We start from the raw sequence: 18,148 nt of genomic DNA, 5'->3' as shown, positions 1-18,148 counted from the left end.
TGTTAGCTCTTCACATGGCCTTCTCACCCTACTTCAAATGGCAATAACAATAGAAGTTATGCCTTATCACCTTCAGAGCACACACAAATGTCAAAACAAAAATCCTGACTTGATTCATAGATCCATAATTCATGCACAACCAACAATAATGGTAATGGTGCTGCCTACTTTTGGTGTGATTTCCTCATTCATATGTGGAGTGTCTGCTATGTTTTGTTGACCCCTGCCACAAGCTACCCTTTCTTTCTTTTCTTCTTAGTGTGGCTTATGACTATGGCCTTTTTGGTTGCTAGCTTTTTCCTTGAAACTTTACCTGCGCTTTCCTCCTTTTTGGCATTGGGTCTCATGTTTATATTGGGAAGCTTTTATGTTTAAATGTAGGGTCAGCTTTACTTTTAAAACTACAAGTTTCTTCCTTTTTAATTGGCTCTTCGTGACTAGGGCTCTCTTTTATTGTGTTCCTCTCTTTGTCTTAATGCAGGATCGGCCCTTGTTTGTTTTGACTGCTACTGTTATACGTGGATCTCAACCATCCATTGGCAGCTGTTATACGTGGATCTTTTCTAATGTGAACTGCTTCATGCTTGGTCTACTCTTCACATGAGCTAGTGTCTCTTCATTCCGCAGTGGCTTTCCTTGACCATGTCATTCACCATGGTCAAGGGCTCCTCATTCTTTGGTGAATGCTTTGATATCATCTGATTGCTTCACAGGCCGAGCATTTGATGTTCGCTACTTTCATTGACATTTATCAAACTTTTCAAATGCATTCCTGTATTCTTTGAACTGGGCATCAAAAAAAATCTGACAAATAATTCACTGATCTATGAGTGACCATTTGCAAGGTTGAACATTATCCTCTCAATTTTATGTCTACCTCTTCATATTGTTGGCTGGGTCATAATTGCTCGATGGTGATTGAACTCAAGATGCTTCTCATATTTTGCATGCATTTGATTCATAGAGATATGAAAAATGCCTTAAACCTGTGAGCACAACACTTTTCTCATCCATGTTGATAGTTACATGTGTCTTGCATGCGTAGAGTGCTTCAACTTGCTTGGCGTCAGATGCTTCACATTGTGCTCCTCTGGCTCACACGGGTCTCCCCTTTTTTACATTGACTAAGGCTCCTTATGCACAATATCCATATATTGAAAGTTTTTAACAATCAAAGTCATTATGATCACTGTTTTCAAAACCTCTTAGATCCTTACCGGCTATCACCATTCTGATGAATTTAGCCAGCCCCAAAGTGGATTCGGCTAAAAAAAATTTCATTTTCAAACACCTGATCATCTCAAATTGATCCATTGGCCACCTCGTACTGATTCAAAACACATTCGACCTTATGAAAAATCATTAAAAACTGATTTTACCATTATTTTGCAAACTATGAATTTCATGTCAGGAGGTTCGTTGACTTGTCTTAAAAACTGACCTGAACAACTTACCAAGCTCTAAAAACTGGCGCACTGATTCCCTTTTTTGCATACTCTTACCCTATCAAATGTCATCTCATGAAGAATTCGGGGTCAAAAGATATTCGCTGTCAAAGTTGACCTATTAGAATTACCTGCAAGTAAACAAGTTAGAAAAAAATAAACTGGGTTCGGATTTGTCTTCAAAAACTAGGCAAATGGATACTTGGGAAAACGAAAACTGGAGGGTTCATTCTCTATCATGAGGAGAGTATGGATCTATGATTTGGGCTCATGATGAATAAAAAGACACAAATGGTGAGCGGTCAAAGTGGGCTCCTCAGATTTTACAAACTGGAAATATTGGCAGAAAATGATTTTTTCAAATGGAATTGACTTGGGAAAGTGTGCAACTAGATTCGTCATGACTTGAAACTTGGCACACTTAAAGTATTTTTAGAGTACTACATAGTGGTAGAATGTACTGGATCCAACCAATCACAAATTTTGGGTTATGACATCACGTACAAGGGTACCAAACAATCTACATCTGCTGACACCAGTAAAAAGATAGAAATTCCATTTGGAATCGCATTCGAAAACTGATCGAACAGATTCATCATGAGATTAAAATTGAAACACAACAAGTCTCTAATGCCTAAAATACAACGCAATAGGAATTTCAAAATTTGGGTCAACTGGATCAAAATTATAGCATGTCAAATAGGGCTTCCCAGAAATGTGAACTACACAAATGCATAGAACTATAAACTACCAATTTTGAGGGGTTCAAAACCTAGTCAAACGGACTTGAAATGGCTCAAAATCTAAAACATAGGCTCTTAGATATGGAAAATATATACTTCCAAAGTGGTGGGTCATGAAACATTTCTAGGTGTGAGATATTCAAATGTAAATAGGGCCTCCTGTAGCTATTTGAGTCTTGGAGTAAAATGCAGATTTTGAATTTGCTTAAAATGAGACTTCACGAAATGACTCAAAATGGCAATTTATCATCATGGAATGCTTGGACATGTTGGATGGAAGGTGTTAGAAGCATTAAACACCTCTTAGGCCTCAAACTAATAACCAGGGACACATGCATTTATGAGGCTTGATTTGACTCAAAATTTGATATAGACACTCAAATTGGGAACACAATTTTGAGCGCCAATAGTGGCTTTATCTGGGGATGCATGCCCCTTGTGGGCGTGGAAAGATTTCAGATCTCTGGGAGAAGCAGACCATTCCCAAAACTTCAAAAACTCTCTCAAACAACTTTATTGAAAGCAGGGAAACAGCTACTAAGATTATGTACAAAGGATGGCCCTAGGCCACTGAACTTCAACAAAATTGTTTACCTCTAACATAAACATAATTCTCATCTGAACTTTCATGAGGTAAACTAAAATTACTTCCCCTATTAGTTTCACCAATCATATTATCATCATGAAATGAATCACTTGGCAAAACAAAATCAACACCTTCACTTTCATAATGCATATAGAAACTAGCCTCACCTCCTACAACTTGCTCACTACGAAAGTTCTAATAAGCATGCTGAAACCAAAACTTTTCTTCATTTAATGATTCATGCATGCTATCAACTTTGAATATGAAGACATCATATTCAACATGGACAAAAGGATCACACATACCTTCAAATTGTGTATCCTTGTGTATAACTGGATGGTACTTGGAGGAGCAGTCAGATTTATACTCACATATATCATCAATGTCATAGTCTATAACTAATCCAGAATCTTCAAATGGTCTTTTGAAATCAGGAAATGAATCAGTCATCTCATTAGAATGTTCATTACAAAATTCAATACAAGGTATGTACCGATCCTCAATTACAACCTCATCAAACACCTTATTATCTATATCATGAGATGCAACATAATCATCATTTTCACTATCACATCTGGAAAAAGAACAGTCTGACCTCTTACAATAGTAAGATAAGGTATCGTTATTAAAATCATTCTCAACTAAATTTGGAAATTCCATGTCTTCTTCAAACAATGGGTTGATAACTCCATGTAGTGATCCTCTTTGAACATTTTGACAAAATATGGGCTGATTGCCATCACAATCTTCATCATATAAAGCATTAGTATATACTTTAAAATCATTACCCATCTTGTCCTCATGGAAGCTTTTAGTAAGTGAAGAAAGATCAGAACTACATGTAGAGTCACTTTCTACTCCATCAACGAAGCATTTAGAATATAAATCAAAGTTACTTTCATTCTCTTCATGTAGGTGATTCAAATGTCTTACAATCTTATCATTATTTATCTTACCAATGGGTGTTGATGCATCAACCTTAGAATCATTCATGTATTGCTGATTACTGCACTCATTCTCAAGACATTCATCTACACAACTAATCAATTCATCTTTATAAATAATCCTTTTATCCTCATATAGTGTAGAAAAAACTTCCTCACAACCTTCAACCTAGAGCTGAGTTACATAACTCTAAACTAGAATTTCATTTTCAGATTTAGAAATAGTACTCATACCTTCATTTTCATAAGAGCACTCACTTCCATTATTGCTTTCTTCTTCCCAATCAGTACAAAACTTGTGTGAAGACAAGCATGTGCTAACAATGTCCTCTTCTTGACTCGAGCAACAACTATCATCGTTGTCTTCACATGAGACTTCTTCATAATATGTCAGATCAACAACTTCACCTTTTATCATTTGGAAGACAACTTTCAACTTCTTCATACCCATATTGAGATGCATGTCTTTCCAATTCAACCTTTAATTCATTCTCAACATAATGCAATCTCTTAATGAGATAGTTCATTTCTTGCCTATCTTTCTGATCAATAAAATCCACATTACAATCCACTATTGAAACATTAGAAATATATGAACTCTATTCTTCTAACTATGACTAAGATAAAAGTGACTTACATTCTTCATCTTGTGTTTTCTCTCCATGACATTTCGGATCAGCAACATCAAGTTCATGATTAGAGAGATAACTTTGAGCATCCTCTCTTGCCCAAGACTAAGATCTAGGTGTAGCAACTTCAAACTTTGAAATGTTAGTTACATCATCATACATGTAATTATCATGAGAAGAACTCACTGCTATAACTAAATCTTGATTTATAAAATCACCATAATGCTGAACCTAATCAAAGTTTGAAATATTTCCTACTGCTATAGCATCAAAAACATGTGCAACTTCATTTGTAACCAGACTAACCTTCCTTATACACATATTTTGATTTAAATTCTCAATTTGATTAAAACCTATAGCAGGGGTGTTGACATTCTGATTTGAAACTGAAACATCTACACCACACTCATTCTTTATTTCAAACACATTATACAGACAATCATTCATAGACAAATGAGCTCTCATCAGTCCATACTTCAAATTATTTTCAATATCTCTAGCAGTCATAAAAGCCTGGTACAATGTCTATGGTTCTTTATCCCTTAATAGATAGTTCATTTTCTTGTCAAATGCACCAAAGTAAACAACTAAACACATTTGATCATCGGGTCTATAACTCTCAGGGATATCATTCAAAAATCTTGCAAATTTAATATTGAATTGAGGCACAAGTTCACCATCCTCAATGTGAATCCTAAAAAACTTATCATAAGAATCAGACATGCTTACCTGTTCTCCAAATTGCTCCATGAAAGCAGAATGAAACTCACTCTAAGATGAAATAGATCGTGCTGGTAAAAAAGAAAACCAGTCTCTAGCATCTCATTCCAAGGTTTGAACAAATAGCTTAATGTGCACATGCTCATGAGCAATCTCATAGTCACCCATGAAGTCAATGAACAACTCAACATGATGACTAGCTGAAACAATATGGTTCCCATTAAACTTAGGAAAACATTTTCTAACATCACTAGGAATGACATTTGGGAAACCATGAACACCATTGAAACTTAATGGCATATATTGCTTGGTAGAAATGGATCTAGGCATTTCATTAACCAGCTGCATCTTAGGTGAAATGAATCTTGACATCCTTTAAAAATTTGAACCTCATTCACCAATAAATCTATTTTGCAATTTGTAGTAGATCTATACCCTTCTACCCATGAATCTCTTTTGAAATACACTTCAAAACTTTAAAAACACAACTGAAACTCGATCCAATGAAGTGTATAAAACCTATTACACTATTCTCCTCCTCTTAGTGCTAAAATTCACTTGATGGAGAACACTTTTCACAATCAATTTTCATGAAAAGAAAAATATATGAAAATGAAAATACCTTTAGTGTTGCTGCATGAAAACACTGATCTGCTGATTGGCCTGGAGCTGAGCTCAATTTCTCACACCACTGATCATATCCTTATAGAGTTGCCATCTCCTTGAGGAGAACTAAATGAATTCACTGATGTGATTCATTTTTACATTCAAAAACTCTTATAACAGCAAATCAAACAACACTTCAAAACTTATTGGCCAGAAACCTATATAGATCTCTCTTCTTGCTTAAAACTCAACACAACTTTCAGATCTGCCTAGTTCAATTAAAAACTCTTGAAAAAAATTATATGTAACCAATCTACATTGGTTTAGAGATCCTTTATAGAGAGTTTCCATTCACAATTGTGAGAAAGATTTAAAACATAATAGATCTGAACTGCATCTTTTAACTTATGAGACTTGAAAATCATCTACCACTTTGAAGAGAGACAAACTTTTGATCACTTCTAACTTTGAAATTGCAACAGTACTTTATGATCAACAAATGGATGAATTAATTGGAAATATAACTTAATAACAACACAATCTGGATTCACCTTTGAAGTTACTATTACAAATGGATAAAACTTATTGGGGTGCATGAATATTCAGCAGAGAGATGAAAAAAAGTACACCTTACCGCTATAGAAAATGTTTTCTGCAAAGATTCTTGTTCTTTTCTTATGTCCCCAGTAGAGTCACCATTTTTTTGGTGACTCAAATGGGCAAAAACCCAACTGAGAATAGGATTTGAAATATTCAACTTATACCAGAGATTCTTGTCCTTTTAAAAATGAATTACTTCATAGCTTCCCCAACAGAGTCACCATTTTGTTGGTGTTTGAAAATGCTGGAGGTTTTCAATTACCATGATGAGAATATGATGCATCTAGGGCAGCTAAATACCATCTTCAACACATCATTTCAGACACTAGGCCAACTATAAGGCACGACCCTTCTTCACTTTAGGCTCTGCAAGACCTAGGTGGGTAGATCTCAAATTAAATTGATATCATACCAGTGCAAAACATATCCTTGAATCTATTTACTACAGATGAAAACCCCTTATATCTCCTAATAACTCATGAAATGACATAGATCTATAGTAGCTAAATGCAAATCTATGAATCTCATATGTTGAGTGAGGGTTAAATTGTTCTAGCCCTTCAACATAAAATTGTAAAGATGATTTGAATTTGATTTGATTTTATGTGGGTGGGGAAAGTGGATGAAAACCAGGTATGAACAAAAGACTTATGATCCTATAACAGATCAGTGCCTCATCCATTAGGCAATTCATGAATCTCCCTCATGCACTTTGGATATCTAGAACATGATTCTCATGCCAAGACTCTAGATCTATCCATTTACCTTGTAAATTGGATTTTAGCATTCAATTTAAATCTCATTCTTACCTGATATCCTCCTCAATAAACCTACAACCTTGTTGAATCTTAAAGCATTTAAATAATTCATTGAATTACAAGCAACAATGAAGCAACATAGAACCTTAAGGGACCGCAACTATGATCTAGGCTCTCTGTCAAAGACCATAAAACATCACAGCTCAACCAAGAAAGGAGACAAGATTTAAACTAAAACTAAACACTTGTTGTTCCTTGTATTGATTTCATTGAAATAATACATAAAAATGCATGACATTAACTAACAAAGAACCTAATAAACCAGACTATTCAATGAACAAATGTTGTCATACAAGAGAGAAAATGGCAGGAATGAGAAGCTGATGAGATGGGAAGGGGGTTATCATAGCCAAAGAAATGGAACTAGCACATCCCAAGTCTTCCATTCAAAATTCATCAATTCCAGGGCCAGTTTGACTAACTATCTTCATACCAGAGAAACTTTCCAGTCTTTTCCAACCCTTGCAAAAGAGAAGAAGAAAGCATAAATAGAAAGGAAACAAATCTCAGATTGAATCTGTAATTGACATGTGTACCCTCAGAATTCCTTCCCAAGAAGATGAAAATGCCTCTCTCTACCTTCTCTCTGTAACTGCTTATCAAATCCCCATGATTCTGGCTCTTAAAGGTATAAAAAATTTCAGATAGTTGATTCACCATCATAATTGATTTCTGATGTCAAAGTAAATTCATGATAAAAGTAAAAATCAGTTGAAAAGTGATTTCAAGAAGCCAATGTAACCTTTTCTAGATTGTTTTCTCCATTTTTATGCTTCAAAAGGTCTTCAAATCTGCCTTGTAACCAACTCTGATGCTCAATGATCAAATCTATTCATTCCACTAAGAAGGCCCTAGGAATAAAAAATGGCTTATAACACAAACTGGTGAAGACCTGTGCATAATATGACATCATATTCAAAAATTTCATCTTGTTTCAGTACCGGTGGTATATTGGAAAACCCATTTTTGATAAAAAATGCCCAGGTTATAGCCCTATGAAGTTTCAAGCTCTATTCATGGCTCCATGGCAAGTAAAAGAATAAATTTGAAAAATTTAAAATAAACCCATAGCTCAAACTATAGGAAATGTATAATTTGGAATTAAATTTATTCAACTTTAGAATGAATTTGTAGTGCAAAGATATTTTTTAATACTTGAAATCTTCACTTTCCTCATTTGAACCATTTAAAAGATGCCACATGTCACTATTTTACTGGCTTGGACCTGCACAATGATGCCACATGTCACACTAAGATTGGCTGGTGACCTCATCTTTGTTGCCACGTGTCATCACCAAATCAAAGCCTGCTATGTTGCTATGGTAATTCTCATGCATCTTCCATTTGGCGACATAGCGATGACCACACGATCAGGACATGTGGTGAGATCTCCTCCTTCTAAGCTCATTTTCTTGCCACATCATTGCTATAGGGACCCATAGCTGTCTTGCTAGATTTTGAGAATTTCTAGCGACTCGCTATGTTGCTAGCCAGAAAACCTAGGATTTTTTAGCTAGTGAGGTAGCGACTAGCCAAATTTTAGATTTTTCGATCTCGATGATGTATGATGATATCATCCTCTCTGATTTGTGTTTCTGTTCAAAATTTTATTTTTGACAGCGTCCACTTGGCCGACCATGGGCCCCACTAAACCACCTGCGGCTTCTAAAATAGCCGGTGTCTTAAGACACAATACATAGGGAGCACCATTGTATTTAAACATCAAAAAAGGTTCCTTATTTATCAATGTGGGATCAAAGGTCTAAGACGTTATCCCTTTTCCCTTGAAACTACGAGCATTCTTGGCTTGTGTTGTCATTCTTTCCTCAACATGGGCAACTCCTCTCTACTTGGCATCTCCTTTTTACGTGTTCCTGTGTTAGTATTTTCATCCTATGATTTTAACATAACCTTCTTGCTTCAACTAGTGGATTACCTCTATTCTTACTTATTTCATCATGCTGGGTGTTGGTCTATGTCCTCTACATGTGCTCTATAGTTTCTCCAATGTGGCTTTTTCGCTGCTTTTACTTTTAACAAATCTCTTCCTTTCATGGCGGCTCTGCTCTTTCATTGCATTAAGAACTGACACATGGAAGAAGATGAACCAAAGAAGAAAACTATGTTATCTTAAATGAAGCCCAAGAATATATTTCCATGTTGAAGTTGAAGGTGGGTGATAGCCAACAAAATGTTGAGATATGGCAATGATATGTGCTGATTAAAGAAGGGTCGTGTAAGAGATAAGTCATGTCAGCTCTTCACATGGCCTGCTCGCTCTACTTCAAATGTTAGTAACAATAGAAGTTATGCCCTATCACCTTCAGAGCACACACAAACGTGAAAACCAAAAGCTTGACTTGATTCACAGATCCATAATTCATGCACAACCAACAATAATGGTAATGGTACTGCCTACTTTTGGTGTGATTTCCTCATTCATATGTGGAGTGTCTACTATGTTTTGTTGACCCTTGCCACAGGCTGCCCTTGCTTTCTTTTCTTCTTAGTGTGGCTTATGACTATGGCCTTTTTGGTTGCTGGCTTTTTCCTTGAAACTTTACTTGCGCTTTCCTCCTTTTTGGCACTGGGTCTCATGATTATATTGGGAAAATTTTATGTTTAAATGCAGGGGCGACTTTACTTTTAAAACTATAGGTTTCTTCCTTTTTAATTAGCTCTTCATGACTAGGGCTCTCTTTTATTGTGTTCCTCTTTTTGTCTTAATGCAAGATTGGTCCTTGTTTTCTTTGACTGCTACTGGTATACATGGATCTCAACCATCCATTGGCAACTTCCTTTTTGTAGATGGCTTGGAGCTTCTCTATTTTTTATGCCGCTTGCTCTCTTGTTCTCACATTGCCTACATTGACTATCTTTTTTCTTGCCATAGATGGGCTCTTTTTGTTTGGCACTTGCTTGTGCTAGGTTAAACCCTACTCTCCCTCCTCTTTTCTGATGTAAATTGCTTCATGCTTGGTTTACTCTTCACATGAGCTAGTGCCTCTTCATTCCATAGTTTCTTTCCTTGGCCATGCCATTCACCGTGGTCAAGGGCTCCTCTTTCTTTGGTGAAGGATATTATATCATTTGATTGCTTCATAGACTGAGCATTGGATGTTCTCTACTTTCATTGACATTTATCAAACCTTTCAAATGCAATCCTTTTCTTCTTTGAATTGGGTGTCAAAAACAATTTGACAAATAATTCTCTAATCTATGATTGACCATTTGTGGGGCTGAACATTATCCTCTCAATTTTATGTCTACCTCTTCGTATTATTGGTAGGGTCATACTTGCTTGATGGTGATTGAACTCAAGATGCTTCTCATATTTTGCACGCATTTGATCCATAGAGATAGGAAAAATTCCTTAAGCCTGTGAGCACAACACTTTTCTCATCCATGTTGATAGTTACATTTGTCTTGCATCTGTGGAGTGCTTCAACTTGCTTGGCGTGAGATGCTTCGCATTGTGCTCCTCTGGCTCATGTGGGTCACACCTTTTTTACATTGACTAAGGCTCCTTATGCACAATATCCATATATTGAAAGTTTATAACAATCAGAGTCATTATGATCACTGCTTTCAAAACCTCTTAGATCCTTAGCAGCTCTTACCATTCTGATGAATTTAGCTTGGCTCCAAAGTGGGTCCGGCTAAATTTTTATATATTTTTAAACACTTGATCATCTCAAACTGATCCAATGGCCACCTTGTACTGATTCAAAACACATTCGACATTCTGAACAATCATTCAAAACTGATTTTACCATTATTTTACAAACTGTGAATTTCATGTCAGGAGGTCCATTGACTGGCTTTAAAAGCTAACCCAAACAACTGACCAAGCTCTCAAAACTGGGGCATCGATTCTCTTTTCTCCATACTCTTATCCTGTCAAATCTTGTCACATGACGAATTCAGGGTCAAAAGATATTCGCTGTCCAAGTTGACCTATTAGAATTACCTGCAAGTAAACAAGTCAAAAAACAATAAACTGGGTTCGGATTTCGCTGGAAAAATTGGGCAAATGGATACTTGGGAAAATGAAAATTGGAGGGTTCATTATCTGTTATGAGGAGAGTATGGATCTATAGTTTGGGCTCATGATGAATAATAGGACGTAAATGGTGAGCAGTCAAAGTGGACTACTTAGATTTTACAAACTGGAAATGTTGGCAGAAAATGATTTTTTCAAATGGAATTGACTTGGGAAAGTGTGCAAATGGATTTGTCATGACCTAAAACTTGGCACACTTAAAGTATTTTTAGAGTAGTACATAGTGGTACAATCCATTGGATCTAGCCAATCATGGGTTTTGGGTTATGACATCACGAATAGGGGTAGAAAACAATCTGCATCTACTGACACCAATAAAAAGATAGAAATTCCATTTGGAATCGCGTTTGAAAACTGATCAAATAGATTCTTCATGAGATTAAAATTGAAACATAACAAGTCTCTGACACCTACAATGCAACGCAATAGGAATTTTAACATTTTGGTTAACTAGGTCAAAATTATAGCAGGTCAGACAGGGCTTCCCAGAAATGTGAACAACTACACAAATGCAGAGAACTGTAAACTACCAACATTGAGGGGTTCAAAACCTACTCAAATGGACTCAAAATGTTTCAAAATATGAAACATAGGCTCTTAGATATGGACACTATATACTCCCAAAGTGGTAGGTCATGAAACATTTCTAGTGTGAGATATTCAAATGCAAATAGGGCCTCTTGTCGCTGTTTGACACTTGGAGTAAAATGCAGATTTTGAATTTGCTCAAAAAAGACTTCACGAAATGACTCGAGATGAAAATTTATCATCATGGAATGCTTGGACATGTTGAATGGAAGGTGTTAGAAGCATTAAACACCTCTTAGGACTTAGACTAATAATCAGGGACACATGCATTCATGAGGCTTGATTTGACTCAAAATTTGATATAGATGCTCAAAATGGGAACATAATTTTTAGTGTGAACACCACAGTAGTCTCAGGAAATAACAATTTCAGTAAGAACATTGAGAAAATGGTGAACAGAAGAGGCCCTTTCTGAAGAGGTGATTAGGGACTGTGAAGGCATTATGAATTATGAATTTTCTATCTTACAACAATAGTTGAGATTGCTTCAAAAAAAAGTACATGTGGTTGATTGAGAAGTTAAGACAATTACATAAATTTTTACTGTTATAATGCTTATGTTGGATGTCTAATACTGTAGGTAGAAAAGATGGAACTAGAGGCCAAATTTGTACATGAAACACAAAATTGTATGCATGGTGGTCATTTTTTTGGAAAAAATATGCCTAAAGATTGTCATGGAACTGACTCAGATACTAATGAGGGAAAGGAAACACATATTGTAGTTGAGGTAGATACAGATGAGGGAGATAATGTTTACTTTGACATAACAAAATTTCTTGGTCTAGATGCATTCAGTGGACAATCTTCAACTAAGTTAATAGAATCTCCTATTGCCAGATCACCTCTATCAAGGTGTATTACACATGTAGGTGGGGATGAGTGATACATGAATGTAGTTGATTATAGTTTTCCTTTTATTGAGTGGTGAAAGAGGTTTCTTGAACCTAAAGAAATAGAGAAAAGTGTTAGCTTGTGGTCATTGATCAAGGATAATATTGGAAAAGACTTGACCAAAGTTTTCCTTCTAGTTTATTTCAATAAGCCAATATCTTTCTTATAGAAATGTTTTGAGGATATGGAATAATCCTATCTTCTAGATCAAGCATATAAATATGGTAAATAAGGAAACTATTTGATAAGGATATTGCACATTACTGCATTTTTTGTCTTTGGATATGCATCATTAGAGGGTCGAATGTGTAAACCATTTAATCCATTTCTAGGAGAGACATATGAAGTAGATTATCTTGATAAAGGCATCCAATTCATTTTTGAAAAGGTACAAGGTTATGTTCATCATCAATATGGTAAAAAATTTGCAACTTTGATAGGAAGGCAGCTATGGAGGACATAAAGGAAGCACTATGCAAAAAAGCAACAACTAGCCAAAGTGCAGGGCACACATTTTTGTGGTGTCGCCAAGTAGAGAAGAGCCACATTTTACCAGGGGAATTCGAAGTGAAAGGAACAACAAACATTTTGAAATTCTATGTGTAGATTACATGTCCTCATTTCCTGTATGGAAACAACAAGGTTTCTCTTAATGAAATTAGATGTGTAAAAGAAATAGGGGCTAGAGTTAAATGACAACTCACACCAAGGAGAGAAGCCGTGTGTAGAAGGAGCCAGAAAGACAAAAGGTGCAGGGGCTCTATTTTTTAATTGGGCCACCCATAGATGAAGAGCATCCATGCCCAAGGTAGAGCACTCATGTTTGGCCATCATCCATGCCAAGGAAAATGTCGAGCCCCATGCGGAAGGAAAGGCTCCGGTTGCGAGGAAGAAGTGCATAGTTCCATAGCAAAGATGATGTGTAGATGACGTAGGTTTCATATCCCACATTCACAAGTTGGGGAGGATTTTTTATGTTTAAGTACTCCCTTACACAATAGCCTAGTGTCTTAAAGACACACAAATTTTAGAGGCCCAAACATGTATTGAGGGACCCATGCACGACCAACTAGAAGTGACAGTAGGAAGAAATTTTGAGCAAAGTGCTGAGCATGATGATGTGACACCAGAAAAATGAGCTCAAGATCGATGCATATGATTGTGCCACAGGATGCATCCTACGGTACACACTTGCCCACTTTGGGAAGTTACTCGACAGTTAAATAATGCAAGGAAGTGCTTGGGTGCCACATGGTAGTGGGACCAGGCCAGTGGTGAGGTGGTGGATCTCATTAGCAGCGATGTGGAAATTTGGGTGAATCCTAGAGTGACATGTTGCATCCATCAGATGAGGTCTGGAGTGACAAGTGGTAGGAGGCTCTAGCTTGATGTGAGATTCAAGGTGTTGATGTGGCATGGGAGACACACATTGTGACAATGATTCCTCACTTTCACAGTCAGTAGCTATTGAATATAATGTAGGGAATTTCCTAGTTGATACGTGTTAGTGGGCCTACTCAGTGATCATGTGGACAGTGACTATATAGATAGGCCAATCAGATGTTGCCATGTGGTTGCCTAGTCAAAGGGGGTTTAACGCAAAATGGAAGTTGGAGGGGAAATCAAAATGCCAAAAATATTTTTCAAAATGACATCCTGGGAGTTCTTGGGAAGCGACTATAGGCATATTATATATCACCAAAACTAGGAGAAGATGATATTTCTAATTATGGAGTTTGGTTTCACACAAGAATTCATTGGTTTGAGTTATAGCTAGAAATGTAAAATTTGGGCCTTCTCAGTGAAATGGGCAAAAATTGAAAATGCAGTTATAAGGTTGGTAAAACATGGTAAAAATGAAGTTGGGGTCAATTTTGGTCACCTTCAAATCAGTTTACACCTAGGTTTTTACCAGCATTTCATGATGCAACTCAGTTATTTTGGTGACACAGAGGTTTTCATCATTCAACAGAGATATTTCCAAGTTTGTTGCAGAATATTGATGAAAACTAAATTAGATCAAATGTGTGGAAAGAGGAAAGAGGTTTTGCAACAAAAAAGGATGTAATTTCAAGTGGACACATGTTGTTTTCAAATTAGATCTAGGAATTCATCCTCTTCTATATCTTTCTTTCTTTCATCCAATGTAAGGGTTGGTTCTAGTTTTTTGAGAAAAACTTCTCACTGCTGTGATAACATTCCTTTCAGCAATTTCTCTTGTAATGAACAATAAGAAATGAGAATACAGATAGTTCTGATATGTCATGTAGTTTTTCATTTTAATTTCATGCATCTAATTGTATTTGTTTCAAAGAAATGAATGAACAGGTAGCAAAAAGTTAGTCTTTATTCTAATGTATTGTCTCCCATTCATGTTGTTTGTGATCTTTTGTGTCTTGTAAACAAAGATTATGAAACTCAATTCCAATATATTGGTTCTAAATGTTGATTTATTTTTCTTATGACTCAAAGAGTTATGTAAATTCTTGATTCATCATCATAGGATTGTAGGTCTCATGAAGGGATAGGTCAAGTATGAGATTCAGAAAGATGTAGATGTCTAATTCACAAAGTGGATAGATAGATCAAGAAGTCCTAATATGTGGCATAAGTCACTAAATTTCAAGGATGTGTGTTAGGGCTTTGTGTGACTGCCCAATAGATAAGGCACTGATCATTTTAAAGGATCATAGGGTTATGTTGTTTATATCATGTTTTACTAAAAATAAACATCATTAATCAAGTATTTTCCCTTTAATGTTGAAGAACCTAAATGTGATGCCCTCACTTAGCTTATCAAGTTCATTGGTCATGTTATTAACTGTTCCATGTTGGAGATCCTTGCATAAGTTTTAGAAGACTTAGGGTTTTAATCTTCTATTAATAGATTCAAGAATATGTTTAGCACTCGTACCATATTAATTGAATTTGAGGTCCACCCACCTAGGTTTTGTAGAGTGTGAAGTAGAAGAAGGTTCATGCCTTATAGTTGGCTTGATGTTTGAAATGATATGTTAAAGATGGGAGTTAGTTGCCCTTAGATGTAGCATATTCTCATTGGGGTGATTTGAAACCATCAGTGTTTCAAAAACACTAACAAAATGGCGACTCTGCTAGGGATAAACATTATAAATGCCTAAATTATGGAGCTAGAAACCTCTGATATACATTTTGAATATTCAATTTTGTATGCAAGGTTTTGTGATCCCCATTTAAGCTTTATTCATGGACAACAATATGTTGTAAAATTGGATGTAAATTGTGTTCTATGACTGTTATAGGTCTATCTTCAATCAAATTAGTTTTTGCAAGTGTTGTTGAGAAAATTCAGAGTCAAGAATGGATTTATGAAGTGTATTTTCTTTTCAAGGTGTTAATGATTTGCAAGTTTCCCCTACATGGAAGGTCTAGTTCAGACTTGTCAAGTGAGAAATTATGTTTTATTTCTCACAAAGTGTGAGTGGTGACTCTCAAATCTCTACACTAGTTTGTTCCTAGTTGATTTAATTGTAATATATTGAAGGACTTTTAGTTGTGTGGGCAGATCATAAACTTTTAATAGTGTCTTGAAAAGGAAGTTTTAAATTCTTGATAATTTTTTAAATTTCTATTTGTATTTTTTTGTTATAAGAAAGTGAAGTGTAAAAGTAAATCATATCAGTGATTATTTTATTCCTCTTGCAAAGAAGTGGTGGCTCTACAAAGTTTGACCAGTGGTGTAAAGGATTTTTAGTCTTGCACCTATGCCAAATCAACAAATCAAAATCTTGCATCAGCACTTGAGCTATTTTGGTTTTCATGGAAGTCAAATGTTAAAAACATGGTTGCCTCTATTCAATGATTTTTAGCACTAAGAAAATAGAGGTAGAAGTTAACATTTATGATGGAGTTAGATCTTAGATTTGAGATTAGTTTGCCAATTTTTGAAAGTTTGGAGACTGTGAGTAATAACATTGCTATGTTAAATAAATTGATCTGCAAAATGATTGTCAATGTTATAAGAATTGAAGTAGGAAATACTCAAGGTTTAAATGCCAAACAATGTTATTTAAGGCTTAAATGAGTAATTAGCAAGATGTCTTTTCATTGCAGAGTTGAGGAATCTTCCTTGCCTAGTGTTTTCCTTGATGTTCTAGTGCATGATTCAGTCAATTGGCCATCACCTATGAGATTATAAAGAATTTTGCAAATTGAAAGATTCATTGAGGAGATGAAAAATGATAATTATAGATTTAATGCTATATCTTCTAATGATAATGAGTGTGCTAAAAGTCAAGGTAGCAATGAATATAATGAATCTGTAGAAAAAGATTATTTGTCTTCTGAATGTGAAGAGAAGCATTCAAATGCAAATGAATTAGGTAATTGCAACCAACATAAGGAAGATGGATATGGAAGTGAAAATAGACTTGGTTATAGTAAATATGAAGTTGAGGAATTATGTAACAGCAGTAGAGGTAGTGATTTCCATGATAAGAATGAATGTTATAATGATGCTGATTTTCTAGATTGTTATACTAATGATCTTGCTATTGTAAGTTCTTTATGTTATCTGGATGATAATCATGGTCGGGAGAAAATTTGTGAGGTAGTCTTTTTGAGCACTGATAAAATTTAAATTTTGTTCACTCGTGATTTTGAAAAGCATGCAAGTGTTTCTAAGGATCTTAATATTTTCGCTCATAATAATTTCTCATTCAGTCAAATCAATTCCCCAAAGTTTGATGTGAAAAGAGAAGTAGAATCCGAAGAATATTTGTTAGACTTTGGAGGTGTATATCATAGTACCTCAAATGTTTTTGGACATGACAATTTGTTGGATTCAGAGGATGTTAGTGAAGGGAAGTTTGATACTGTTTCAGATTCTTCTCATGTTGGTTTTGCTGAAATCTATTTTGATGTTTCTTGTGATGAAGAGGAAAACAATGAAAGTTGTCAATTAGATTGTAGATTTTCTTTATATGCTGATAAGTCTTGTAAAGATAAGTTCAAGGTTTGTTCTCACATTTAGTTAGATGAAGAAAATGATTGTGATCAGCATAGTTTAGATCAACACTTTCAAAATAAGTTTTCATGCTTGGTAACTAATCAATGCTTTGAAGAATGTGAAGAGGTTTTAGTAAAAGATAAATCTGATTTAGTGAATGACATGACTACAAGTAGGCAATAATCAGATTTTACATACTCTTTGCAGCCAAAGACACAAGGTGAGTTGCAAGTTTTTGGTACATGCAACTTGGTGAATGGTGTAGAATATGAAGTTTTTGTGTTTTCAATCAGCATGCATGAATCATTGTTGGATTTTGATTCTCAATTCAGTTTGTCTAATCATGAGCATGCTAATGTTTTTTCTCATAGTGAGCATGATGATGAAATAGTCTTTAAGTTTTATATGTGCTATGAGAATGATGACAACTTTGTTTTTCCTAATGAAGTGATTGAAGGTGCTGATCTGTTGGGTGAAACAAAGGAGAATGATAATTTCGATTTACCTTAAGAAAATGTAAATGAG

The 18,148-nt window shown here is 35.4% G+C and overlaps 1 pseudogene; it reads left to right on the top strand.

Moving 5' to 3' along the window:
- Positions 1 to 13,099, top strand: part of LOC149559174 (oxysterol-binding protein-related protein 1C-like) — a 29,028-nt pseudogene extending 15,929 nt beyond the window's left edge.
- Positions 13,100 to 18,148: the final 5,049 nt, after the last annotated feature.

Source organism: Cupressus sempervirens, chromosome 5 (assembly GCF_028749045.1).
Source record: "Cupressus sempervirens isolate cs-2001-9-10 chromosome 5, ASM2874904v1, whole genome shotgun sequence".
NCBI classification, from domain to species: Eukaryota; Viridiplantae; Streptophyta; class Pinopsida; order Cupressales; family Cupressaceae; genus Cupressus; species Cupressus sempervirens.
Note: the sequence above shows the minus strand (reverse complement) of the source record. Positions and strands in the feature narration are given on the sequence as shown.